The sequence below is a fragment of the Phaseolus vulgaris genome, chromosome 4 (genome assembly GCF_051622355.1).
Source record: "Phaseolus vulgaris cultivar YP4 chromosome 4, ASM5162235v1, whole genome shotgun sequence".
In the NCBI taxonomy this organism is placed as follows: domain Eukaryota; kingdom Viridiplantae; phylum Streptophyta; class Magnoliopsida; order Fabales; family Fabaceae; genus Phaseolus; species Phaseolus vulgaris.
Window position 1 is genome coordinate 2,361,862 of NC_143501.1, and position 27,057 is coordinate 2,388,918.

The window sequence follows — 27,057 nt, forward strand, 5'->3', positions numbered from 1 at the left end:
GGATGTCTCACAATAAGATGCAATAAACAAATATGCCTCGTAAACTTTCATATTCTCTAACTTCAGATATATTATAATTAAGCATATCTATTTTATGTCTACGTTTTTTTTTTTTTTGTTAATGATCCGATTTGTTTCTTAATGTATGTTGTTGGATTTTATTTTATAATATTTATACTTTGTTTATGAATTTCCAGGCTAGCTTAATTAGTTACCGTTTGTAACGTATGAGGTGTTTTTTAGAACTTGTGTATATAGGGACAGAATGAAATAAGATGGTGGGATACTTAAAGGGTCTTATAAAGCTAGATATTTATTCTTAAATAAATAGGATATGTTTTTGGTAGTGGAAATATAGTGTTCTATTGATGGCGATATTAAAGATATAAAAAGATTTTACCAGCACCTCAAAACATTTTGCATTTTGACAAATTTTTGGAAGAAGTTACTATAAAAATGTCGAAGAATATTTTTAAAACTTTGGCATAATATAATACTGTGACGACTAGAATAATAAAACTGTGCAAAGTTCCATGTATTAGATGTTCTATTTTTTTAAGATTCAATTGTTGCTAAATATCATCAATTGCTTTTTCATGATGATGAAGATGCCAAGGAACCCTTGTCACTGTTGTTGAAACCTGCTTCTGTGATGAAGTCAAAATTTGTGTTTCTGATACATGCGTTACCATGATGAAAAAGACTTGTTTTTTATGTTCTTCAATATAAAATTTTAGCACGTTAAAAATTAGCACCTGAATTGGACATTTTATTATTATTTTAACTCCATCCTCAGTTCAATTACTATAATTTTTAATTTCATATATTTTACTAATTTATTAAATGTTTACATATACATATATATATATATATATATATATATATATATATATATATATATATACATGAATGGAGTTAGCTAGACCCAGCAACAGCCCCAATATCTTCTTCCAAGTCTTCATACATACTTTAATTAGCACTTATGTTTTAAGATCCCACTGGAAAGCATGAACATAAACTGTCTATAACTAGGCATTCCAATGGAAGCATTCACTCAACTTTGTCATAAATAGGAACATAGAAGTGATTGGAATAGGCTAATAACAACTTATTTTTATAAGCTTCAGTATGAAGTTCATTGAAATAAGCTAAAGAGGTTATAATTATAAGAATCATCAATTATTATCATAAGCTCAAATAAAGTCCCTATAAGCTCTTTAACACTCCCTAAGTTATATTAGAAACTCTTCAGTTTCTTCATTTATTATGGTTTTGGAGAATATAATCTTTCTTAAGAACAGGTAAAAGAGCAGCCCAGATAAGAATAATAAAATGTATCTTTAGACCTGCATCCCTTCAGCACCACTAATGCCAACTCCAATATCAGCCTCCTGAAGCATGCCAACATCATTTGCCCCATCACCAATACATAATGTTATTGTCTTCCCAGTTCCCAATATTACCAACCTTGTAACCTGCATATTTTTTTGGCTGACATGATTATAATATTTTAACAACCAAAGCTATTATTATACATAACTACTCAAGGAAATAATATTATTTATATGACAGGAATTCAAATTGCACACCCATAGTACTCACACGAGCTTTTTGTTTGGGTGAAGATCGGCAACATATGACAGAAGCACAATTAATGGCAAGCTCAAAGAAGGACTTTTCCAAATTCTTGTTAAGAGAATAATCCAAGGACTTTCCATCGATTATCAAGCCAAACCCAGAAGACGTTCCTTTATTTGCATTAGAACTCTCTTTGGCAGAGTTAATTTGTGAGATTCCTTCTCCAATTTGCTTCTTAATGCTTTCAAGAGAAGCCTAAGAAAATAACTTCAAATTTATACAACTTTCTCATAAAAAGAATCTAGAACAAGCCTTGCTAATGTACCCTATGTTGACTGCAGTTTCCATCTTGTCTCCAGTCAATACCCATAATAACTTGATTTTTGCCCGTGCAAGCTTTTCAATACACTCAGGAACCTCTATTTCCATGTCAATAAGCTTTATTAACTAATCAAGAACAAAGGTATTAATATCTGATTTTTTTTTACTGTCATTTTTCCCTGTTTCAGTGGTCTATGTCTGAAGCCAAGTTCATTTTTTGTCAGAAATTCTATTTTATTCTCACTGGGTACATAATTGTTGTAAAGTTGTCTTCATTCAAGTGACCCCTAGTTCACTCTGATTTCACATCAATTAGAAATATGACTTAAATAAAACTTAGACAAATATCACTTTACAATTTGATTTTCTGAGATTGAGTTCGGCCCTTAACCCAAATTCTAAAAATAATAAATGCAAAGACTTACATGATTAGGAGTAGGAAGATTTAAAAGTTTACACTTACACCAAGAAGTATCAAATCTCTTTCCATCTTGTCAGCAGCTGCATCCACCAGTGCATCTTGGTCTTCTGTTACAGAAGTTTTGACCTTTGAAAACTCCTCGTCCCATAACTTTTATTCTTCTTCATCAAGTTCACAAGGGTTCTTAAACCAGTCTTGGCGTACCTTTTGATATGATCTCTGGTTTCAACCTCAAACTGTCTTCCATGCTGTGAGAGCCTTTCAAACATTACACTGAATATATGCAGGGAAATACACAATTTGACGTTACTACATGCTAATAACAACTCCATCATTCAAAAAGCATGGGATATTAATTGAAACCTGTCTGCACCCTTGCATAGGAGCAATAATTGATTTTCCTCATTCCTCACTATCACTGACATTCTTTTGCGGGAACTGCTGAACTCTAACAAATGTGGAAGCTGATACACTCTGCTAGTCAAAAATTAACCCAATGAACAGTAAATTAAACACAAATTTAAAACAAATGAAAATGCGTCTAAATTATAATATGCTATGTAAAGACTTGTTCAAAGCTTCTTAAATCACTCTCTCTGCATCGACCAAATATATCAAACAGGTTCAGACCTATTGATAGAGTTTATCAGAAATAAAGACAAAGAATACAAACTATAAATATATACCACTCATTGGCACCACATGAACCAAAACATTTATTAAATTTCAAGTAGAATTTTCTCTTATTAAGAGTTAATAATGATTCTTTTATTCATTGGAACTTATTAAAGGAAAAGAAAGAATAGGGTAAATCCCTTGTGTATATTGAACACATAGGGTTATGTTTATATAGGAAAAAGAAACATATGGGCTAAGCCCATTACATAAATATGAGATATCTAACAATATCTATAATATCTCATAATATTAAATAATATCTAATTATATCTAATAATATCTAACACTCCCCCTCAAGCTGGTTCATATAGATCATATGTACCCAGCTTGTTACAAATGTAATCAATCCTAGGTCCTCGTAAGGGTTTAGTAAAAATATCTGCTAATTGATTATTTGAATTAGCAAACTCAGTCTTGATATCTCCTGATATAATCTTTTCTCGAATGAAATGACAATCAATCTCAATATGTTTTGTCCTTTCATGAAAAACTGGATTTGAGCTAATATGAAGAGCAGCCTGATTATCACATATCAGTGTCATTTGAGTAACCTCTCCAAATTGCAATTCTTTAAGTAACTGTTTAAGCCAAATAAGCTCACAAGTAGCCAAGGCCATAGCTCTATATTCTGCTTCTGCACTAGATCTTGCCACAACACTTTGTTTCTTGCTCTTCCAAGAGATCAAGTTATCACCAATGGAGACACAATATCCAGAAGTTGACCTTCTATCAGATGGAGATCCTGCCCAATCAGCATCTGAATAACAAACGACTTTAGTATGGTTATTATGACCATATAACAAACCTTTTCCAGGAGAGCCTTTAATGTACTTCACTATACGAATGACTGCATTCCAATGATCTTCACATGGAGAATTAAGAAATTGACTCACCACACTGACTGCAAAGGAAATATCAGGACGAGTAACAGTGAGATAGTTCAATCTTCCAACTAATCTCCTGTACTTCTCAGGATCTGAAAGAGGCTCCCCCTGATTGGGTAGAAGCTTGACGTTGGGATCCATGGGAGTATCAACAGATTTCAAATTCATCAACCCAATTTCCTCCAAAATATCTAATGCGTATTTTCTTTGAGAGATAACAATACCAGTATTGGATTGTGCTACCTCAATCCCCAAGAAATATCTGAGTTTGCCAAGATCTTTGGTCTGAAAGTGTTGACAAAGGTGTTGTTTTACTTGTGAGATGCCATGGTGATCACTGCCTGTAAGAACAATGTCATCAACATATACTACAAGATAGATACACCCAGCACTCGAGTGACGATAAAAAACTGAATGATCGCCTTCACTGCGAGTCATACCAAATTGTTGAACAACATTGCTAAATTTTCCAAACCAAGCCCTAGGAGACTGCTTGAGGCCATATAAGGATTTGCGAAGACGACATACCAATCCAGAAGACTCCCCCTGAGCAACAAAACCGGGAGGTTGCTCCATATAAATTTCTTCCTGCAAATCCCCATTAAGAAAAGCATTTTTAACATCCAATTGATAAAGAGGCCATTGTTGAAGAGCAGCCATAGCTATGAATAAGCGAACAGAGGCCATCTTTGCTACTGGAGAAAAAGTATCACCATAGTCTAAACCAAAAATTTGGGTATAACCCTTAGCCACAAGACGAGCTTTGAGACGATCAATAGTACCATCAGGACCAACTTTGATAGCAAAAATCCACCTGCAACCAACAACAGATTTCCTAGATGGTAAAGGAACAAGTTCCCAAGTTCCATTATTCTGAAGCGCATTCATTTCATCAAGCATGGCCTGACGCCAACCAGGATGGGCTAAGGCATCACCTACAGATTTTGGAATGGATACAGAAGAAATAGACGAAAGGCAGGTATAAAAGGGTTGAGATAGTCTATGGTAACTCAAAGCAGTATAATGTGGAGAGGGATTACGAGTAGAATGTATACCTTTACGGATAGCAATAGGAAGATCAGGTTCAACAGTCGGAGGTTCAACTATAGGAGCCGGAGGGGGATAAGGTGTTGGCACCATAATAGAGTCTGCTGATGGACGATGAGACAGTTGACGACGACTATACACCTGAAGAGTTGGCGCCGGTGGTGAATTGTTAGGTGCACTAGGCACAACAAGAGGAATATTAACTTGATTAGATGAAGAAATTGAAGGAGAAGGACAAGACTTAAAGTAAAGGGAAGATTCACTGAAGGTGACATCTGCTGAAATAAAATAACGGTTTAAAGACGGTGAGAAACATTTATATCCTTTTTGTGATCTAGTGAACCCTAAAAAGACACATTTGTGTGACTTAGGAGATAATTTATCAAGACCAGGACTAAAATTATGAACAAAACATGTGGACCCAAAAACTTTGGGAGGTAAAGAGTGGAGAGGGTCATGTGGAAATAAAATAGAATGAGGAATTTTGTTATCTAAAACTGAAGATGGCATGCGATTAATGAGATAACATGCACTAAGAACAGCATCACCCCAAAAACGCTGAGGAACATCACCATGGATTAAAATAGTACGAGTTGTTTCAACAAGATGTCTATTCTTGCGCTCAACTACCCCATTTTGTTGAGGTGTATAAGCACATGAAGTTTGATGAAGAATACCATGAGAAGCCATAAAATTTTTAAAAGAATGAGAAAGATACTCACGTCCATTATCACTGCGCAAAATTCGGATGGAAATTCCAAATTGATTTTTAATTTCATTGTAAAATATTTGAAATATAGAAAACAACTCAGAACGGTTTTTCATTAAAAATACCCAAGTACATCTTGAATAATCATCAATAAAAGTAACAAAATACTGAAATCCTAAATTAGACTTAATACGACTTGGTCCCCAAATGTCAGAGTGAACTAAGGCAAAAGGAGATGAAGCACGTTGTGAGACACTACGAGGAAAAGAACTACGAATGTGTTTCCCTAACTGACACGACTCACACGATAAAGTAGACACATTAGACAAACTTGGAACAAGCTGTTGCATCTTGGCAAGACTAGGATGACCCAACCGAGCATGAATGAGAGATGGAGAATCCATAATTGCGCCAACATGTGTAGAGATCTGTAGTTGATAAAGTCCATGAGACTCACATCCGGTGCCAATCATCCGTCCCGAACTCCGGTCCTGTAAAGTAACAGAATCTTTGGTAAAAGAAATAACACAATCAAGGGAACGAGTGAGACGACTAATGGATAATAAGTTAAATGGAGACCCAGGGACATAAAGAACATTATCAATAGATAAAGATGAAAAAAGATTAATAGTACCAACACCATGTGATGGTACCCTATATCCATTGGCCATGGTAACTGAAGGTAAATAACCCGTAGTAGATAGGGAAGAGAAAAAAGATTTATTACCAGTAATGTGATCAGTGGCACCTGAATCTAGAACCCAAGGGCCATGGGAAGTGGAGTGAGTGAGGCCAACAAAAGATGTACCTGAATGTGCAACAGAAGCCGTGGAACTAGGGTTCTGACGATCCTCATACCATTTAAGAAATTCATTGAAAATAGCAGGCTGGCTTGGGGTATCAATTGAAGTATGGTCCATGGTAGAAGGTTGCACAGGGGCAATTTGAGCAACCGCAACAGATCTAGGAGGACGACCATGTAAGGCATAACATCTGTCAATTTTGTGGCCAAGTTTGCCACAATGGTCACACTTGTGGCGCCCTTTGCCCGGCTTGTGAGGGCGAGTACGATCATTATGCTGAGATACTAAAGCAGAAGAGTCATCAACATGAGACATTATATCAGCAGTGTGTTTACCTGGCACGCGCAAAAGGGTAGAACAAGTGGAAGTAAAATTGGGCACAATAGGAGATCCCAAAATTTGATCACGAACGTGAGAATAATCATCAGGAAGACCATGTAAACCCAATAACATGAAGAACTTGGATCTTTGTTCTAGTTCTTGAGAAGGAGTAGAGGCAGGAGGTAATAACTCATTAAAATCATGAAGAAGAGCATGAAGTTTACCTAGATATTCTGCCATTGTACCATCAAGACGTTTGGGAGCAACAATTGTGAGAAGATTTTGACACACACCATAAAGACGTTGAGTATCATTGGTGTATAATAATTTTGCTTGTTCCCAAACTTTTGAACATGTTTCATAGGTACGAAAAATTTGTTTTAAAGATGAGTGAATGGTCGATTTGATAACAATGCATAATTGAGCATCAATTTTCGACTAACGAACAACCTCATTTTCAGCAAGAGTAGGATGAGTAAGATGATCAACATAACCTTGACTCTTAAGCCATAATTTAATATCTGATGCCCAAGTATCATAATTGGTTCCATCCAATTTGTCAATGGAAAGATGAACATTGACGTAATTAGTATAAATAGATGAATCCAGCATAATGACTGAAGAAGAAGCCATAGTGGCAGCGGAAGCGGAAGAAGCCATAAAAGATAAGGACAAATCCAGTCACCGGTTAATGGGCGGGAGCAACAAAGATGAAGGCTCCGACAGCGATTCCGGCGAGATTCCGGCGGCGTCTCCGGCGAAGGTCCGGCGAAGTTCCGGTGAAGGTCCGGCGAAGGTCCGGCGAAGGTCCGGCGAAGGTCCGGCAAGACAGTGGGGGTGGTGGCTGGAAAATTCCAGTAAATAGTGGATTCACCAATAAAAATTGAACCCTAAACCCTAAACTCTAACCTTATGCTCTAGATACCATATTAAAGGAAAAGAAAGAATAGGGTAAATCCCTTGTGTATATTGAACACATAGGGTTATGTTTATATAGGAAAAAGAAACATATGGGCTAAGCCCATTACATAAATATGAGATATCTAACAATATCTATAATATCTCATAATATTAAATAATATCTAATTATATCTAATAATATCTAACAGAACTGAATATAGGTACTAGGAGGTTTTCAACAACTCACACACACTAAACTAATTGAGTTAGACGGCCCCTGTGGTAAAGATGATTTTCTTGTAGTTAGTAAATTTTGTTTACACTTATTTTGCTTCTCTTTTTCAAGATATTGAATCTTACGACCTTTACTATTCTCCTTTTTCAGCCAATATTCTTCCAAACATGAAAGGCTTTAATTCTTCTCCTCAATCTTTCATCCTAAAACCAGATTTAAGAGCCCAGACACTTTCTGAGAGTCTTTCCCTTTACATATGATTTTGCAGAAAGGAAAATTTCCCTATAACTATAATTTATACCATCCAAAAAATCCATAATTGAACTTTTTTCTTTTATGGGTCTTATATACAATGAAACTAGTTGAATAGATATATGAAGATGTAAAAGGAAGGGCAAACCAAAGCTTTGAAAATCCTATTATAATTTTGTTTTAGTGAGAAGCCAGATAAAACTTTGTTGACAATAGAAGCTGAACTACTCTATTAAATAGAAGTTATATGATCTCATCTGAGATGACAAATTTGGCCACCAACATTGTGGGGAACATATTAGAAAAGGGAACATGGTAAAAGGAGTTAGCCAACCTGTCAACCTTTTTTCCACTTTCATAATGCAATTCGTGCAATGATATGCTTGATTGTGTCCTTGCAAAAAACTCAAAACCAAGCTCCCTTGCAGCTGTGACAAAAGCTGCTTCATCTGGTGATTCGGCTTCATAGGAAATTTCTCCAGATTCATTATCTTCATCTGGAATAGCTGTGTGACAAATAGCTAAAACTCGAAAGAATTTTATCACTCAATATGGTATCAACCTGACCAAGTTCCTCATTCAAATTAGACGTGCGTGCAAGAGCTGGCCTATCTGATTCTTCATAATACATTTGTTGGTCTTGGTTAATGAAAATGCTCTGCAGAACTTTCACAATTTCTATGGACACATAAAGTGATATTGGAATTAGATATCCATACAACATAATGGAAGTCAAGAAATGAAGAACAGCAGCAAGTGTTGCCCTTCTCGGATCATAGAACACCGTTGCATTGTCTGGACGAAGATACCATCTTCTATAACTTCCACCACTAATATCCTTTTTGGTCTCAATACCAAAAAAGACAAAACCAATAAAGGATATCAAAACCAAGGTACTGAAGAGGATGTAGATTATCTTATCCATTTTCCTCTCAATTTTGCTTCTCTTGGACGGAGGATCAGTGGAATTCTGCATACTTTTCGTATCATGGCCAGTAAAGACAACAATGCCATAGATAAAATCAGTGTTGTCACCTCCAAAGCATGCTTTAATTTCAGATTAGTTTCTCCGTCAAGATTCATAGTCTCGACATAATTTTATTTTATTGTTTTGAAAGATCTCAAATTGGTTTTACTTTCATTTCAAAATTGACACAATCTTTTTTCTTTTCTAATATTGTTTCATTGACTAACTCTACAGTGGGACTTAATACCGATTTAGTATTATGTTTTCAGGTTGGTAGTAATTAGGTATTAATTTGGCCATAAAATATTTTGTATTTGACATATGTATTCAAATTTAAAGAAGAAGTTACTATGTTGACGAATATCATGTGGAGTATTGAGTTTCCATGGTGCACATAAGATAGCAGAAGACCAAAATGCTCATACAGAGGAACAAACGAAAAGAGCAAGAACAGAGAAAAGATGAACAATTTCTTACTTTGTTATTCATTTTCTGCACAGAAAACAACAGATTGCTATTTGTAAAAGAAAGGAACCTAAGTAAGAAGGCCCATTAGGAAAAACAAAACCAAGCCCAATAGAAAATAAACTACAAAAAATAATGAAGCCCAATAGCCTTCCTCAAGCTGGAGGTTGATAATTTTTCAACCCAAGCTTGGAAACCATTTACCGAATATGGATTGATAAGGACCTTGGTGAAAATGTCAGCATGTTGCTCAGAACTCTTGAAAGGGAGAAGATGAAATAATTCAGATTGTAGTTTTTCTGTAACGACGTGACAATCTTTTTCAATATGTTTCATGCGTTTGAGAAATATAAGATTTGAAGCAATGTGTCCGACAACTTGATTGTCGCAGAACAAATGGACATTTTGTTGAATATTGATATGAAGATCTTGTAGAAGAAAAATGAGCCATTGGATTTTACTATGCAGTAGTAACAAGAGCTCGATATTCGGTTTCGGACGAAGAGCGCAAAATAGTACTTTTTTTTTTGTTTTCCACGAAATCAAGTATTCTAACTCTGGCTTCAACTTGTGGAAAAAATATACACCTAAATATTGATCACTGGAATAAATTTTAGGAGTGTTTTTGAGTATTTCTAATTTTAATATATTATTTAAATAAAAATAATAATTTTCTTATCAGTTAGATATAAAATGTTGCTTTTAAACTGAAAATAATGTTAATATTTGAATCTCATGACAAAATTTTTGTATTTGGTTTATATGTTACTCATCCGTTTGACCTGAAATTTGTTGCGTTTTGTCCCAAATTCAGTTGAGATTCTTACGTGGAATTTCAGGAAAAAACTATTACAGGAGAATTTTTCAGAAATTTTGGGCAAAACTCGTGAAATTTCGCCCTACTTTCCGAAATTTTAGTTTAGGTCCGTATTGCACTGAAAAAATTCACACAGGTACTTTCATATGTTGTTTGCACCCAGGTAAGGAGGCACGTCCATAAAAAAATCACAAAAAGAAGATACGGGGGCGAAAAGCCAGGACGCTCTATTTTTGGAAAACCAATTTTGTTCACTCTCGGTCTAGGACTTACTACGCCTTACTCCCCGGGTATTCTGGTATGAAATTTTTACCAGACGTTCGTCACTGTGTCTACTGAGTTTTGGCTAAGATTTGAGCTCCAGGTTCGTCTCACAAGATTGTCAATAAATTTTTTATTCATCACTACCAGGGCTGAAAGGAAGGTTCGTTTGTGTGTGAAACTGTTTGATTTTTTGTGTGGGTGAATACTCATCCGTTTGACTTGAAATTTGTCGCGTTTTGTCCCAAATTCAGTGGAGATTCTTACATGGAATTTCAGGAAAAAACTATTCCAGGAGAATTTTTCAGAAATTTTGGGCAAACCAAGGCTATTCTCAACCAAAACTCGTGAAATTTCGCCCTACTTTCCGAAATTTTAGTCTGGTTTCGTATTGCGCTGAAAAAATTCACACAGGTACTTTCATATGTTGTTTACACCCAAGTAAGGAGGCACGTCCATCAACAAATCACAAAAAGAAGATACGGGGGAGAAAAGCCAGAACGCTCTATTTTCGGAAAATCAGTTTTGTTCACTCTCGGTTTGGGACTTACTACGCCTTACTCCCCGGGTATTCTAGTATGAAATTTTTATCAAACGTTCGTCACTGTGTCTAATGAGTTTTGGCTGAGATTTCGGCCCCAGATTCGTCCCACAAAGATGGCAATAAATTTTTTATTCATCACTGCCAGGGCTAAAAGGAAGGTTCGTTTGTGTGTGAAACTGTTTGATTTTTTCGTGGGTGAATACTCATTCGTTTGACCTGAAATTTGTCGCGTTTTGTCCCAAATTCAGTGGAGATTCTTGCGTGGAATTTCAGGAAAAAATATTCCGGGAGAATTTTTCAGAAATTTTGGACAAACCAAGGCTATCCTCTACCAAAACTCGTGAAATTTCGTCCTACTTTCTGAAATTTTAGTATGGGTTCGTACTGCGCTGAAAAAAATTCACACAGGTACTTTCATATGTTGCTTGCACTCAGGTAAGGAGGCACGTCCATAAAAAAATCACAAAAAGAAGATACGGGGGAGAAAAGCCAGGACTCTCTGTTTTCGGAACACCAGTTTTGTTCACTCACGGTCTGGGACTTACGACGCCCTACTCCCCGGGTATTCTGGTCTGAAATTTTTACCAGACGTTCAGCACTGTGTCTACTGAGTTTTGGCTGAGATTTGAGACCCAGATTCGTCCCACAAGATTGGCAATAAATTTTTTATTCATCACTGCCAGGGCTGAAAGGAAGGTTTGTTTGTGTGTGAAACTGTTTGATTTTTTTCGTGGTTGAATACTCATCCGTGTGACCTGAAATTTGTCGCGTTTTGTCCCAAATTCAGTGGAGATTCTGAATTGGATTTTTCAGGAAAAAACTATTCCCGGAGAATTTTTAAGAAATTTTGGGCAAACCAAAGGCTATCCTCTACCAAAACTCGTGAAATTTCGCCCTACTTTCCGAAATTTTAGTCCGGGAGCGTATTGTACTGAAAAAAATCACACAGGTACTTTCATATGTTGTTTGCATCCAGGTAAGGAGGCACGTCCATAAACAAATCATAAAAAAAAAGATACGGGGGAAAATAGCCAAGACGCTCTATTTTCGAAAAATAAGTTTTGTTCAATCACGGTCTAGGACTTACTACGCCCTACTCCCCGGGTATTCTGGAATGAAATTTTTACTAGACGTTCTTCCCTGTTTCCACTGAGTTTTGGCTGAGATTTGAGCCCCAGATTCGTCCCACAAGATTGGCAATAAATTTTTTATTCATCATTGTTAGGGCTTAAAGGAAGGTTCGTTTGTGTGTGAAACTGTTTGATTTTTTGTGTGGGTGAATACTCATCCGTTTGACCTGAAATTTGTCGTGTTTTATCCCAATTTCAGTGGAGATTCTTACGTGGAATTTGAGGAAAAAATTATTCCCGGAGAATTTTTCAAAAATTTTGGGCAAACCAAAGGCTATCCCTCTACTAAAACTCGTGAAATTTCGCCCTACATTCTGAAATTTTAGTATGGGTCCATATTGCGCTGAAAAAATTCACACAGGTACTTTCATATGTTGTTTGCACCCAGGTAAGGAAGCACGTCCATAAACAAATAACAAAAAGAAGATAGGGGAAGAAAAGCCAAGACGCTCTATTTTCCGGAAACCAGTTTTGTTCACTCTCGGTCTGGGACTTACTACGCCCTACTCCCCAGGTATTCTGGTCTGAAATTTTAACCAGACGTTCGTCACTGTGTCTAGTGAGTTTTGGCTTAGATTTGAGCCCTAGATTCGTCCAACAAGATTGGCAATAAATTTTTTATTCATCACTGTCAGGGCTGAAAGGAAGGTTCGTTTGTGTGTGAAACTGTTTGATATTTTTCGTGGGTGAATACTCATTCGTTTGACCTGAAATTTGTCGCATTTTGTCCCAAATTCAGTGGATATTCTTACGTGTAATTTCAAGAAAAAACTATTTCGGGAGAATTTTTTAGAAATTTTGGGCAAATCTCTACCAAAACTTGTGAAATTTCCCCCTACTGTATGCAATTTTAGTCCTAGTCTGTATTGCGCTGAAAAAATACACACAGGTACTTTCATATGATGTTTGCACCCAGGTAAGGAGGCAAGTCCATAAACAAATCACAAAAAGAAGATACTGGAGAGAAAAGCCAAGACGCTCTATTTTCGGAAAACAAGTTATGTTCACTCTCGGTCTGGGACTTACTACGCCCTACTCCCCGGGTATTATGGTATAAAATTTTTAGCAGACGTTCGTCACCGTGTCTACTGAGTTTTGGATGAGATTGGAGCCCCAGATTCGTCCCACAAGATTGGCAATAAATTTTTTATTCATCAGTGCCAGGCTTGAAATGAAGGTTCGTTTGTGTATGAAACTGTTTAATTTTTTTCGTGGGTGAATACTTATCTGTTTGACCTGAAATTTGTCGCGTTTTGTCCCAAATTCAATGGAGATTCTTACTTGGAATTTCAGGAAAAAAACTATTTCAGGAAACTTTTTCAGAAATTTTGGACAAACCAAGGCTATCCTCTACCAAAACTCGTGAAATTTCACCCTACTTTCTGAAATTTTAGTCTGGGAACGTATTGCTCTGAAAAAATTCAAACAGGTACTTTCCTATGTTGTTTGCACCCAGGTAAGGAGGCACGTCCATAAACAAATCACAAAAAGAAGATACGTGGGAGAAAAGCCAGGACTCTCTGTTTTCGGAACACCAGTTTTGTTCACTCACGGTCTGGGACTTACGACGCCCTACTCCCCGGGTATTCTGGTCTGAAATTTTTACCAGACGTTTGTCACTGTGTGTACTGAGTTTTGGCTGAGATTTGAGCCCCAGATTCGTTCCACAAGATTGGCATTAAATTTTTTATTCATCACTGCCAGAGCTGAAAGGAAGGTTCTTTTGTGCATGAAACTGTTTGATTTTTTTCGTGGGTGAATACTCATCTGTTTGACCTAAAATTTGTCGTGTTTTGTCCAAAATTTAGTGGAGATTCTTACGTGGAATTTCAAGAAAAAACAATTACGGGTGAATTTGTCAGAAATTTTGGGCAAACCAAGGCTATCCTCTACCAAAACTCGTGAAATTTCGCCCTACTTTCCGAAATTTTAGTCTGGGTCCATATTGCACTGAAAAAATTCACACAGGTACTTTCATATGTTGTTTGCACCCAGGTAAGGAGGCACGTCCATAAACAAATCACAAAAAGAAGATACGGGGGAGAAAAGCCAGGACGCTATGTTTTCGGAAAACAAGTTTTGTTCACTCTCGGTCTGGCACTTCCTACGCCCTATTCCCAAGGTACTTTGGTATGGAATTTTTACCAGACGTTCTTCACTGAGTCTATTGAGTTTTGGCTGAGATTTGAGCCCCAGATTCGTCCCAAAAGATTGGCAATAAATTTTTTATTCGTCACTGCCAGAGATGAAAGGAAGGTTCATTTGTGTGTGAAACTGTTTGATTTTTTTCGTGGGTGAGTACTCATCCGTTTTACCTGAAATTTGTCGCGTTTTGTCCCGAATTTGTTGGAGGTTCTTACATGGAAATTCAGGAAAAAACTATTTTGGGGGAATGTTTCAAAAAATTTCGGCAAACCAAGGCTATCCTCTACCAAAACTCGTGAAATTTCGCTCTACTTTCCGAAATTTTAGTCTGGGTCCGTATTGAGTTGAAAAATTTCAGACAGGTACTTTCATATGTTGTTTGTACCCAGGTAAGGAGGCACTTCCATAAACAAATCACAAAAAGAAGATACGGGTGAGAAAAGCTAGGACCCTCTGTTTTCGGAAAACCAGTTTTGTTCACTCTCGGTCTAGTACTCACTATGCCCTATTCCCAAGGTACTCTGGTTTGAAATTTTTACCAAACGTTCGTCACTGAGTCTATTGAGTTTTGGCTGAGATTTGAGCCCCAGATTTGTCCCAATTGATTGGCAATAAATTTTTTATTCGTCACTGCCAGGGCTGAAAGGAAGGTTCGTTTGTGTGTGAAACTGTTTGATTTTTTTCGTGGGTGACTACTCATCCGTTTGATCTGAAATTTGTCGCGTTTTGTCCCAAATTCAGTGGAGATTCTTACGTGGAATTTCAGGAAAAAACTATTCCGGAATAATTTTTCATAAATTTTGGGCAAACCAAGGCTATCCTCCACCAAAACTCGTGAAATTTTTACCTACTTTCCGAACTTTTAGTCTGGGTCCGTATTGCGCTTAAAAAATTCACACAGGTACTTTTATATGTTGTTTGCACCCAGGTAAGGAGGCACGCCCATAAAAAAATCACAAAAGGAAGATACGGGAAAGAAAAGCCAGGACGCTCTCTTTCTGGAAAACCAATTTTGTTGACTCTGGATGTGGGACTTACTACGCTCTACTCCCCTGGTATTCTGGTCTAAACTTTTTACCAGACGTTCGTCACTATGTCTACTGAGTTTTCGTTGAGATTTGAGCCCCAGATTCGTCCCACAAGATTGGCAATAAATTTTTTATTCATCACTGCCAGAGCTGAAAGGAAGGTTCGTTTGTGTGTGAAACTGTTTGATTTTTTTAGTAGGTGAATACTCATCTGTTTCACCTAAAATTTGCTGCGTTTTCTCCCAAATTCAGTGGAGATTCTTACGTGGAATTTCAGGAAAAAACTATTCTAGGAGAATTTTTCAGAAATTTTGGGTAAACCAAGGTTATCCTCTACCAAAACTCGTGAAATTTCGTCCTACTTTCCGAAATTTTAGTTTGGGTCCGTATTGCGCTAAATAAATTCACACAGGTAATTTCATATGTTGTTTGCACCCAGGTAAGGAGCCACATCCATAAACAAATCACAAAAAGAAGATACGGGGGAGAAAAGCCAGGACGCTCTGTTTTCGGAATACCAGTTTTGTTCACTTTCTGTCTGGGATTTACTACGCCATACTCCCCAGGTCATATGGTCTGAAATTTTTATCAGACGTTTGTCACTGTGTCTACTGAGTTTTGGCTGAGATTTGAGCCCCAGATTCGTCCCACAAGATTGGCAATAAATTTTTTATTCATCACTGACATGGCTGAAAAGAAGGTTCGGTTCTTTGTGAAACTGTTTGATTTTTTTCGTGGGTGAATACTCATCCGTTTGACCTGAAATTTGTCGCGTGTTGTCCCAAATTCAGTGGAGATTCTTACGTGGAATTTTAGGAAGAAACTATTCCAGAATAATTTTTCAGAAATTTTGGGCAAACCAAGGCTATCCTCTACCAAAACTCGTGAAATTTCGTCCTACTTTCCTAAATTTTAGTCTGGGTCCGTATTACGCTGAATAAGTTCACACAGGTACTTTCGTATGTTGTTTGCACCCAGGTAAGGAGACATGCCCATAATCAAATTACAAAAAGAAGATACGGGGGAGAAAAGCCAGGACGCTCTGTTTTCGGAAAACCAGTTTTGTTCACTCTCTGTCTGGAAGTTACTAAGCCCTACTCCGCGGGTATTCTGGTCTGAAATTTTTACCAAACATTTGTCACTGTGCCTACTGAGTTTTGGCTGAGATTTGAGCTCCAGATTCGTCCCACAAGATTTGCAATAAATTTTTTATTCATCACTGTCAGGGCTGAAAGGAAGGTTCGTTTGTGTGTCAAACTGTTTGATTTTCTTCGTGGGTGAATACTCATCTCTTTGACCTGAAATTTGTCGCGTTTTGTCCCAAATTCAGTGGAGATTCTTACGTGGAATTTTAGGAAAAAACTATTCTGGAATAATTTTTCAGAAATTTTGGGCAAACCAAGGCTATCCTTTACCAAAACTCGTGAAATTTCGCCCTACTTTCCTAAATTTTAGTCTGGGTCCGTATTGCGCTGAATAAGTTCACACAGGTACTTTCGTATGTTGTTTGCACCCAGGTAAGGAGGCATGCCCATAAACAAATTACAAAAAGAAGATAGGGGGAGAAAAGCCAGGACGCTCTGTTTTCGGAAAACCAGTTTTGTTCACTCTCTGTCTGGAAGTTACTAAGCCCTACTCCGCGGGTATTCTGGTCTGAAATTTTTACCAAACATTTTTCACTGTGCCTACTGAGTTTTGGCTGAGATTTGAGCCCCAGATTCGTACCACAAGATTGGCAATAAATTTTTTATTCATCACTGCCAGGGCTGAAAGAAAGGCTCGTTTGTGTGTGAAACTATTTGATTTTTTTCGTGGGTGAATACTCATCCTTTTGACCTCAAATTTGTTGTGTTTTGTGCCAAATTCAGTGGAGATTCTTATGTGCAATTTCAGGAAAAAACTATTCCGGAAGAATTTTTCAGAAATTTTGGGCAAACCAAGGCTATCCTCTACCAAAACTCGTGAAAGTTCGCCCTACTTTCCGAAATTTTAGTCTGGTTCCGTCTTGCGCTGAATAAATTCAAAAAGGTACTTTCGTATGTTGTTTGCACCCAGATAAGGAGGCACGTCCTTAAACAAATCACAAAAAGAAGATACGGGGGAGAAAAGTCAGGACGCTCTGTTTTCGGAAAACCAGTTTTGTTCACTCTCGGTCTGGGAATTACTACGCCCTAATCCCCGGGTCATCTGGCCTGAAATTTTTACCAGACGTTCGTCACTATGTCTACTGAGTTTTGACTCAGATTTGAGCCCCATATTCGTCCCACAAGATGTGCAATAAATTTTTTATTCATCACTGCGAGGGTTGAAAGGAATGTTCGTTTGTGTGTCAAACTGTTTGATTTTCTTCGTGCGTGAATACTCATCTGTTTGACCTGAAATTTGTCGCGTTTTGTCCCAAACTCAGTGGAGATTCTTACGTGGAATTTCAGGAAAAAACTATTCCGGGAGAATTTTTCAGAAATTTTGAGCAAACCAAGGCTATTCTCTACAAAAACTCGTGAAATTACGCTCTACTTTCCAAAATTTTAATCTGGGTCTTTATTGCGCTGATAAAATTCACACAGGTACTTTCGTATGTCGTTTGCGCCCAGGTAAGGAGGCATGTCCATAAACAAATCACAAAAAGAAGATACGGGGGAGAAAAGCCAGGACTCTCTGTTTTTGGAAAACCAGTTTTGTTCACTCTCGGTATGGGACTTACTACGTCCTACTCCCCGGGTCATCTGGTCTGAAATTTTACCAGACGTTCGTCACTGTGTCTACTGAGTTTTGGCTGAGATTTGAGCCCCATATTCGTCCCACAAGATGTGCAATAAATTTTTTATTCATCACTGCCAGGGCTGAAAGGAAGGTTCGTTTGTGTGTGAAATTGTTTGATTTTTTTCTTGGGTGAATACTTATCTGTTTGACCTGAAATTTGTCCCGTTTTGTACCAAATTCAGTGGAGATTCTTACGTGGAATTTCAGGGAAAAACTATTCCGGGAGAATTTTTCAGAAATTTTGGGCAAACCAAAGGCTATCCTCTACCGAAACTCGTGAAATTTCGCCCTACTTTCGGAAATTTTAGTCTGGGTCCGTATTGCGCTGAAAAAATTCACACGGGTACTTTCATATGTTGTTTGCACCCAGGTAAGGAGGCACGTCCATAAACAAATCACAAAAAGAAGATACGGGGGAGAAAAGCGAGGACGCTCTGTTTTCCGAAAACCAGTTTTGTTCAGTCTCGGTCTGGGACTTGCTACGCCCTACTCCCCGGGTATTCTGGTCTGAAGTTTTTACCAGACGTTCGTCACTGTGTCTACTGAGTTTTGGCTGAGATTTGAGCCCCAGATTCGTCCCACAAGATTGGCAATAAATTTGTCATTCATCACTGCCTGGGCCGAAAGGAAGGTTCGTTTGTGTGTGAAACTGTTTGATTTTTTTCGTGGGTGAATACTCATCCGTTTGACTTGAAATTTGTCGCGTTTTGCCCCAAATTCAGTGGAGATTCTTACGTCGAATTTCAGGAAAAAACTATTCCGGGAAAATTTTTTAGAAATTTTGGGCAAACCAAGGATCCTCTAGCAAAACTCGTGAAATTTCGCCCTACTTTCCGAAATTTTATTCTGGGTCCGTCTGGCGCTGAATAAATTTAAAAAGGTACTTTCGTATGTTGTTTGCACCCAGATAAGGAAGCACGTCCATAAACAAATCACAAAAAGAAGATACGGGGGAGAAAAGCCAGGACGCTCTGTTTTCGGAAAACCAGTTTTGTTCACTCTCGGTCTGGGAATTAGTACGCCCTACTCCCCGGGTCATCTGGTCTGAAATTTTTACCAAACGTTCGTCACTGTGCCTACTGAGTTTTGGCTTAGATTTGAGCCCCATATTCGTCCCACAGGATGTACAATAAAGTTTTTATTCCGCACTGCGAGGGTTGAAAGGAAGGTTCGTTTGTGTGTCAAACTGTTTGATTTTCTTCGTCGGTGAATACTCATCTGTTTGACCTGAAATTTGTCGCGTTTTGTCCCAAACTCAGTGGAGATTCTTACGTGGAATTTCAGGAAAAAACTATTTCGGGTGAATTTTTCAGAAATTTTGGGCAAACCAAGGCTATCCTTTACAAAAACTCGTGAAATTCTGCCCTTCTTTCCAAAATTTTAATCTGGGTGTGTATTGCGCTGATAAAATTCACACAGGTACTTTCGTATGTTGCTTGCGCCCAGGTAAGGAGGCATGTCCATAAACAAATCACAAAAAGAACATAGGGGGAGAAAAGCCAGGACGCTCTGTTTTTGGAAAACCAGTTTTGTTCACTCTCGGTATGGGACTTACTACGTCCTACTCCCCGGGTCATCTGGTCTGAAATTTTACAAGACGTTCGTCACTGTGTCTACTGAGTTTTGGCTGAGATTTGAGCCCCAGATTTGTCCCACAAGATGTGCAATAAATTTTTTATTCATCACTGCCAGGGCTGAAAGGAAGGTTCGTTTGTGTGTGAAACTGTTTGATTTTTTTCTTGGGTGAATACTCATCTTTTCCACCTGAAATTTGTCGCGTTTTGTCCCAAATTCAGTGGAGATTCTTACATGGAATTTCAGGGAAAAACTATTCCCGGAGAATTTTTCAGAAATTTTGGGCAAACCAAAGGCTATCCTCTACCGAATCTCGTAAAATTTCGCCCTACTTCCGAAATTTTAGTCTGGGTCCGTATTGCGCTGAATAAATTCACACAGGTACTTTCGTATGTTGTTTGCGCCCAGGTAAGGAGGCACGTCCATAAACAAATCACTAAAAGAAAATACGGAGGAGAAAAGCCAGGACGCTCTGTTTTCGGAAAACCCGTTTTGTTCACTCTCGGTCTGGGACTTACTACGCCTTACTCCCCGGGTCATCTGGTCTGAAATTTTTACCAAACGTTCGTCACTGTGTCTACTGAATTTTGGCTGGGATTTGAGCCCCATATTCGTCTCACAAGTTGTGCAATAAATTTTTTATTCATCATTGCGAGGGTTGAAAGGAAGGTTCGTTTGTGTGTCAAATTGTTTGATTTTTTTCGTAGGTGAATACTCATCTGTTTCACCTAAAATTTGCCGCGTTTTCTCCTAAATTCAGTGGAGATTCTTACATGGAATTTCAGGAAAAAACTATTCTAGGAGAATTTTTCAGAAATTTTGGGCAAACCAAGGCTATCCTCTACCAAAACTCGTGAAATTTCGCCCTACTTTCCGAAATTTTAGTCCAGGTTTGTATTGCGCTGAATAAATTCACACAGGTACTTTCGAATGTTGTTTACGCCCAGGTAAGGAGGCACGTCCATAAACAAATCACAAAAAGAAGATACGGGGGAGAAAAGCTAGGACGCTCTTTTTTCGGAACACCAGTTTTAGTCACTCTCTATCTGGGTCTTACTACGCCCTACTCCCCGGGTCATCTGGTCTGAAATTTTTATCAGACGTTCGTCACTGTGTCTACTGAGTTTTGGGTGAGATTTGAGCTCCAAATTCGTCTCACAAGATGTGCAATAAATTTTTTATTCATCACTGCCAGGGCTGAAAGGAAAGTTCGTTTGTGTGTGAAACTGTTTGATTTTTTTCGTGGGTGAATACTCATCTGTTTGACCTGAAATTTGTCGCGTTTTGTCCCAAAATCAGTGGAGATTCTTATGTGGAATTTCAGGAAAAAACTATTCTGGGAGAATTTTTCAGAAATTTTGGGCAAACTAAGGCTATCCTCTACCAAAACTCGTGAAATTTCGCCCTACTTTATGCAATTTTTGTCTGGGTCCGTATTGCGCTAAATAAATTCACACAGGTACTTTCGTATGTTGTTTGCGCCCAGGTAAGGAGGCACGTCCATAAAAAAATAACAAAAAGATGATACGGGGGAGAAAAGCCAGGACGCTCTGTTTTCGGAAAACCAGTTTTGTTCACTCTCGGTCTGGGTCTTACTACGCCCTACGCCCCGGGTATTCTGGTCTGAAATTTTTACCAGACGTTAGTCACTGTGTCTACTGAGTTTTGGCTGAGATTTGAGCTCCAGATTTGTCCCACAAGATGTGCAATAAATATTTTATTCATCACTGTCAGGGCTGAAAGGAAGTTTCGTTTGTGTGTCAAACTGTTTGATTTTCTTCGTGGGTGAATACTCATCTTTTTTACCTGAACTTTGTCGCGTTTTGTCCCAAACTCAGTGGAGATTCTTACGTGGAATTTCAGGAAAAAACTATTCCGGGTGAAATTTTCAGAAATTTTGGGCAAACCAAAGGCTATCCTCTACAAAAACTCGTGAAATTTTGCCCTACTTTCCGAAATTTTAGTCTGGGTCTGTATTGCGCTGATAAAATTGACACAGGTACTTTCGTATGTTGTTTGCGCCCAGGTAAGGAGGCATGTCCATAAACAAATCACAAAAAGAAGATGCGGGGGAGAAAACCCAAGACGCTCTGTTTTCGGAAAACCAGTTTTGTTCACTCTCGGTCTGGGTCTTGCTACGCCCTACTCCCGGGAGCATCTGGTCTGAAATTTTTACAAGACGTTCGTCACTGTGTCTACTGAGTTTTGGCTGAGATTTGAGCCCCAGATTCGTCCCATAAGATTGGCAATAAATTTCTCATTCATCACTGCCAGGGTCGAAAGGAAGGTTCGTTTGTGTGTGAAACTGTTTGATTTTTTTCGTGGGTGAATACTCATCCGTTTGACCTAAAACTTGTCGCATTTTGTCCCAAACTCAGTGGAAATTTTTACGTGGAATTTCAGGAAAAAACTATTCCGGGAGAATTTTTCAGAAATTTTGGGCAAACCAAAGCTATCCTCTAACAAAACTCGTGAAATTTCGCCCTACTTTCCGAAATTTTAGTCTGGGTCCGTATTGCGCTGAAAAAATTCTCACAGGTACTTTCGTATGTTGTTTGCGCCCAGGTAAGGAGGCACGTCCATAAACAAATCACAAAAAGAAGATACGGGGGAGAAAAGCCAGGACGCTCTGTTTTCGGAAAACCAGTTTTGTTCACTCTCGGCCTGGGACTTGCTACGCCCTACTCCCCAGGTATTCTGGTCTGAAATTTTTACCAGACGTTCGTCACTGTGTCTACTGAGGTTTGGCTGAGGTTTGAGCCCCAGATTCCTCCCACAAGATTGGCAATAAATTTTTCAATCACCACTGCCAGGGCCGAACGGAAGGTTCGTTTGTGTGTGAAACTGATTGATTTTTTTCGTGCGCGAATACTTATCCGTTTGACCTGAAATTTGTCGCGTTTTGTCCCAAATTCAGTGGAGATTCTTACGTGAAATTTCAGGAAAAAACTATTCCGGGAGAATTTTTCAGAAATTTTGGGCAAACCAAACCTCTACCAAAACTCGTGAAATTTCGCTCTACTTTCCGAAATTTTAGTCTGGGTCCGTATTGCGCTGAAAAAATTCACACAGGTACTTTCGTATGTTGTTTGCGCCCAGGTAAGGAGGCACGTCCATAAACAAATCACAAAAACAAGATACGGGGGAGAAAAGCCAGGATGCTCTGTTTTTGGAAAACCAGTTTTGTTCACTCTCGGTCTGGTACTTACTACGCCCTACTCCCCGGATCATCTGGTCTGAAATTTTTACCTGACGTTCGTCACTGTGCCTACTGAGTTTTGGCTGAGATTTGAGGCCCAGATTCTTCCCACAAGATGTGCAATAAATTTTTTATTCATCACTGCCAGGGCTGAAAGGAAGGTTCGTTTGTGTGTGAAACTGTTTGATTTTTTTCGTGGGTGAATACTCATCCATTTGACCTGAAATTTGTCGCGTTTTGTCTCAAATTCAGTGGAGATTCTTACGTGGAATTTCAGGAAAAAACTATTCCGGGAATATTTTTCAAAAGTTTTGGGCAAACCAAGGCTATACTCCACCAAAACTCGTGAAATTTCGCCCTACTTTCCGAAATTTTAGTCTACGTCCGTATCGCGCTGAATAAATTCACACAGGTACTTTCGTATGTTGTTTGGCCCAGGTAAGGAGGGACGTCCATAAAAAAAACACAAAAAGAAGATACTGGGAGAAAAGCCAGGACGCTTTGTTTTCGGAAAACCAGTTTTGTTCACGCCAGGTATGGGACTTACTACGTCCTAATCCCCTGGTCATCTAGTCTGAAATTTTTACCAGAAGTTCGTCACTGTGTCTACTGAGTCTTGGCTGAGATTTGAGCCCCAGATTCGTTCCACAAGATGTTCAATAATTTTTTTATTCATCACTGCTAGGGCTGAAAGGAAGGTTTGTTTGTGTGTGAAACTGTTTGATTTTTTTCGTGGGTGAATACTCATCCGTTTGACCTGAAATTTGTCGCGTTTTGTCCCAAATTCAGTGGAGATTCTTACGTGGAATTTCAGGAAAAAACTATTCAGGGAGAATTTTTCAGAAATTTTGGGCAAACCAAGGCTATCCTCCACCAAAACTCGTGAAATTTCGCCCTCCTTTTCGAAATTTTAGTCTGGGTCCGTATTGCGCTGAAAAAAATTCACACTGGTACTTTCGTATTTGTTTGCGCCCAGGTAAGGAGGCACGTCCATAAACAAATCACAAAAAGAAGATACGGGGGAGAAAAGCCAGGACGCTCTGTTTTCGGAAAACCAGTTTTGTTCACTCTCGGTCTGGGACTTGCTACGCCCTACTCCCCGGGTATTCTGGTCTGAAATTTTTGCAAGACGTTCGTCACTGTGTCTACTAAGTTTTGGCTGAGATTTGAGCCCCAGATTCGTCCCACAAGATTGGCAATAAATTTTTCATTCATCATTGCCAGGGTCGAAAGGAAGGTTCGTTTGTGTGTGAAACTGTTTGATTTTTTTCGTGGGTGAATAATCATTCGTTTGACCTGAAATTTGTCGCGTTTTGTCACAAATTCAGTGGAGATTCTTACGTGGAATTTCAGGAATAAATTATTCCAGGAGAATTTTTCAGAAATTTTGGTCAAACCAAGGCTATCCTCTATCAAAACTCGTGAAATTTCGCAGTAGTTTTGGAAATTTTAGTCCAGGTTTGTATTGCGCTGAATAAATTCACACAGGTACTTTCGTATGTTGTTTGTGCCCAGGTAAGGAGGCACGTCCATAAACAAATCACAAAAAGAAGATACGAGGGAGAAAAGCTAGGACGCTCTGTTTTCGGAAAACCAGTTTTGTTCACTCTCGATCTGGGTCTTACTACGCCCTACTCCCTGGGTCATCTGGTCTGAAATTTTTACCAGACGTTCGACACTGTGTCTACTGAGTTTTGGCTGAGATTTGAGCCCCAGATTCGTCCCACAAGATATGCAATATATTTTTTTTTCATCACTGCCAGGGCTGAAAGGAAGGTTCGTCTGTGTGTGAAACTGTTTGATTTTTTTCGTGGGTGAATACTCATCCGTTTGACCTGAAATTTGTCGTGTTTTGTCCCAAATTCAGTGGAGATTCTTACGTGGAATTTCAGGTAAAAACTATTCCGGGAGAATTTTTCAGAAATTCTGGTCAAACCAAGGCTATCCTCTATCAAAACTCGTGAAATTTCGCAGTAGTTTTGGAAATTTTAGTCCGGGTTTGTATTGCGCTGAATAAATTCACACAGGTACTTTCGTATGTTTTTTGCGCCTAGGTAAGGAGGCACGTCCATAAACAAATAACAAAAAGAAGATACGGGGGAGAAAATCCAGGACGCTTTGTTTTCGGAAAACCAGTTTTGTTCACTCTCGGTCTGGGACTTACTACGACCTACTCCCCGGGTCATCTGGTCTGAAATTTTTACCAGACGTTCGTCATTTTGTCTACTTTGTTTTGGCTGAGATTAGAGCCCCAGATTCGTCCCACAAGATGTGCAATAAATTTTTTATTCATCACTGCCAGGGCTGAAAGGAAGGTTCGTTTGTGTGTGAAACTGTTTGATTTTTTTTGTGGGTGAATACTCATCCGTTTGACCTTAAATTTGTCGTGTTTTCTCCCAAATTCAGTGGAGATTCTTAGATGGAATTTCAAGAAAAAACTATTCTGGGAGAATTTTTCAGAAATTTTGGGCAAACCAAGCCTATCCTCTACCAAAACTCGTGAAATTTCGCCCTACTTTCTGTAATTTTAGTATGGGTCCGTATTGCACTGAAAAAATTCACACAGGTACTTTCATATGTTTTTTGCACCCAGGTAAGGAGGCACGTCCACAAACAAATCACAAAAAGAAGATACGGGGGAGAAAAGCTAGGACGCTCTGTTTTCTGAAAACCAGTTTTGTTCACTCTCGGTATGAGACTTACTACGCCCTATTCTCCGGGTATTTTGGTCTGACATTTTTACCAGATGTTCGTCACTGTGTCTAATGAGTTTTGGCTGAGATTTGAGCCCCAGATTCGTCCCACAAGATTGGCAATAATTTTTTATTCATCACTGCCAGGGCAGAAAGGAAAGTTCGTTTGTGTGTGAAACTATTTGATTTTTTTGGTTGCTGAATACTCATCCGTTTGACCTTAAATTTGTCGCGTTTTTTCCCAAATTCAGTGGAGATTCTTACGTGGAATTTCAGGAAAAAAACTATTCCGGGAGAAATTTTCAGATATTTTTGGCAAACCAAGGCTATCCTCTACCAAATCTCGTGAAATTTTGCCCTATTTTCCGAAATTTTAGTCTGGGTCCGTATTGCGCTTAAAAAATTCACACAGGTACTTTCATATGTTGTTTGCACCCAAGTAAGGAGGCACGTCCATAAACAAATAAAAAAAAAAAGATACGGTGGAGAAAAGCCAGGACGCTATGTTTTCGGAAAACCAATTTTGTTCACTCTCGGTTTGGGACTTACTATGCCCTACTCTCCAGGTATTCTGGTCTGACATTTTTACCAGACGTTCGTCACTGTGTCTATTGAGTTTTGGATGAGATTTGAGCCCCATATTCGTCCCACAAGATTGGCAATAATTTTTTTATTCATCACTGCCAGGGCTGAAAGGAAGGTTCGTTTGTGTGGAAAACTGTTTGATTTTTTTCGTGGCTGAATACTCATCTGTTTGACTTGAAATTTGTCGCGTTTTGTCCCAAATTCAGTGGAGATTCTTAAGTTGAATTTCAGGAAAAAACTATTCTTGGAGAATTTTTCAGAAATTTTGGGCAAACCAACTACCAAAATTCGTGAAATTTCGCCCTACTTTCCGAAATTTTAGTCTGGGTCCGTATTACGCTGAAAAAATTCACACAGGTACTTTCGTATGTTGTTTGCGCCCAGGTAAGGAGGCACGTCCATAAAAAAATCACAAAAAGAAAATACGGGGAAGAAAAGCCAGGACGTTCTGTTTTCAGAAAACCAGTTTTGTTCACTCTCAGTCTGGGACTTACTACGCCCTACTCCCCGAGTATTCTGGTCTGAAATTTTTACCAGACGTTCGTCACTGTGTCTACTGAGTTTTGGTTTAGATTTGATCCCCAAATTCGTCCCACAAGATTGGCAATAAATTTTTTATTCATCACTGCCAGGGCAGAAAGGAAAGTTCGTTTGTGTGTGAAACTGTTTGATTTTTTTCGTTGCTGAATACTCATCCGTTTGACCTTAAATTTGTCGCGTTTGGTCCCAAATTCAG

General features: G+C 38.5%; 1 pseudogene across 1 annotated transcript in view; it reads right to left on the bottom strand.

The window, feature by feature from the left end:
* The window catches only part of LOC137836723 (putative phospholipid-transporting ATPase 8), a 90,723-nt pseudogene that overhangs the window by 5,390 nt on the left and 58,276 nt on the right, over positions 1-27,057 (bottom strand). The window contains exons 5-9 of the transcript XR_016520484.1: positions 8,484-9,179; positions 2,684-2,794; positions 2,357-2,593; positions 1,603-2,016; positions 1,347-1,475 (exon numbers count right to left, since the gene is read on the bottom strand). The product of XR_016520484.1 is annotated as a putative phospholipid-transporting ATPase 8 (transcript). The remainder of the gene's footprint in view (positions 1-1,346; positions 1,476-1,602; positions 2,017-2,356; positions 2,594-2,683; positions 2,795-8,483; positions 9,180-27,057) is intronic.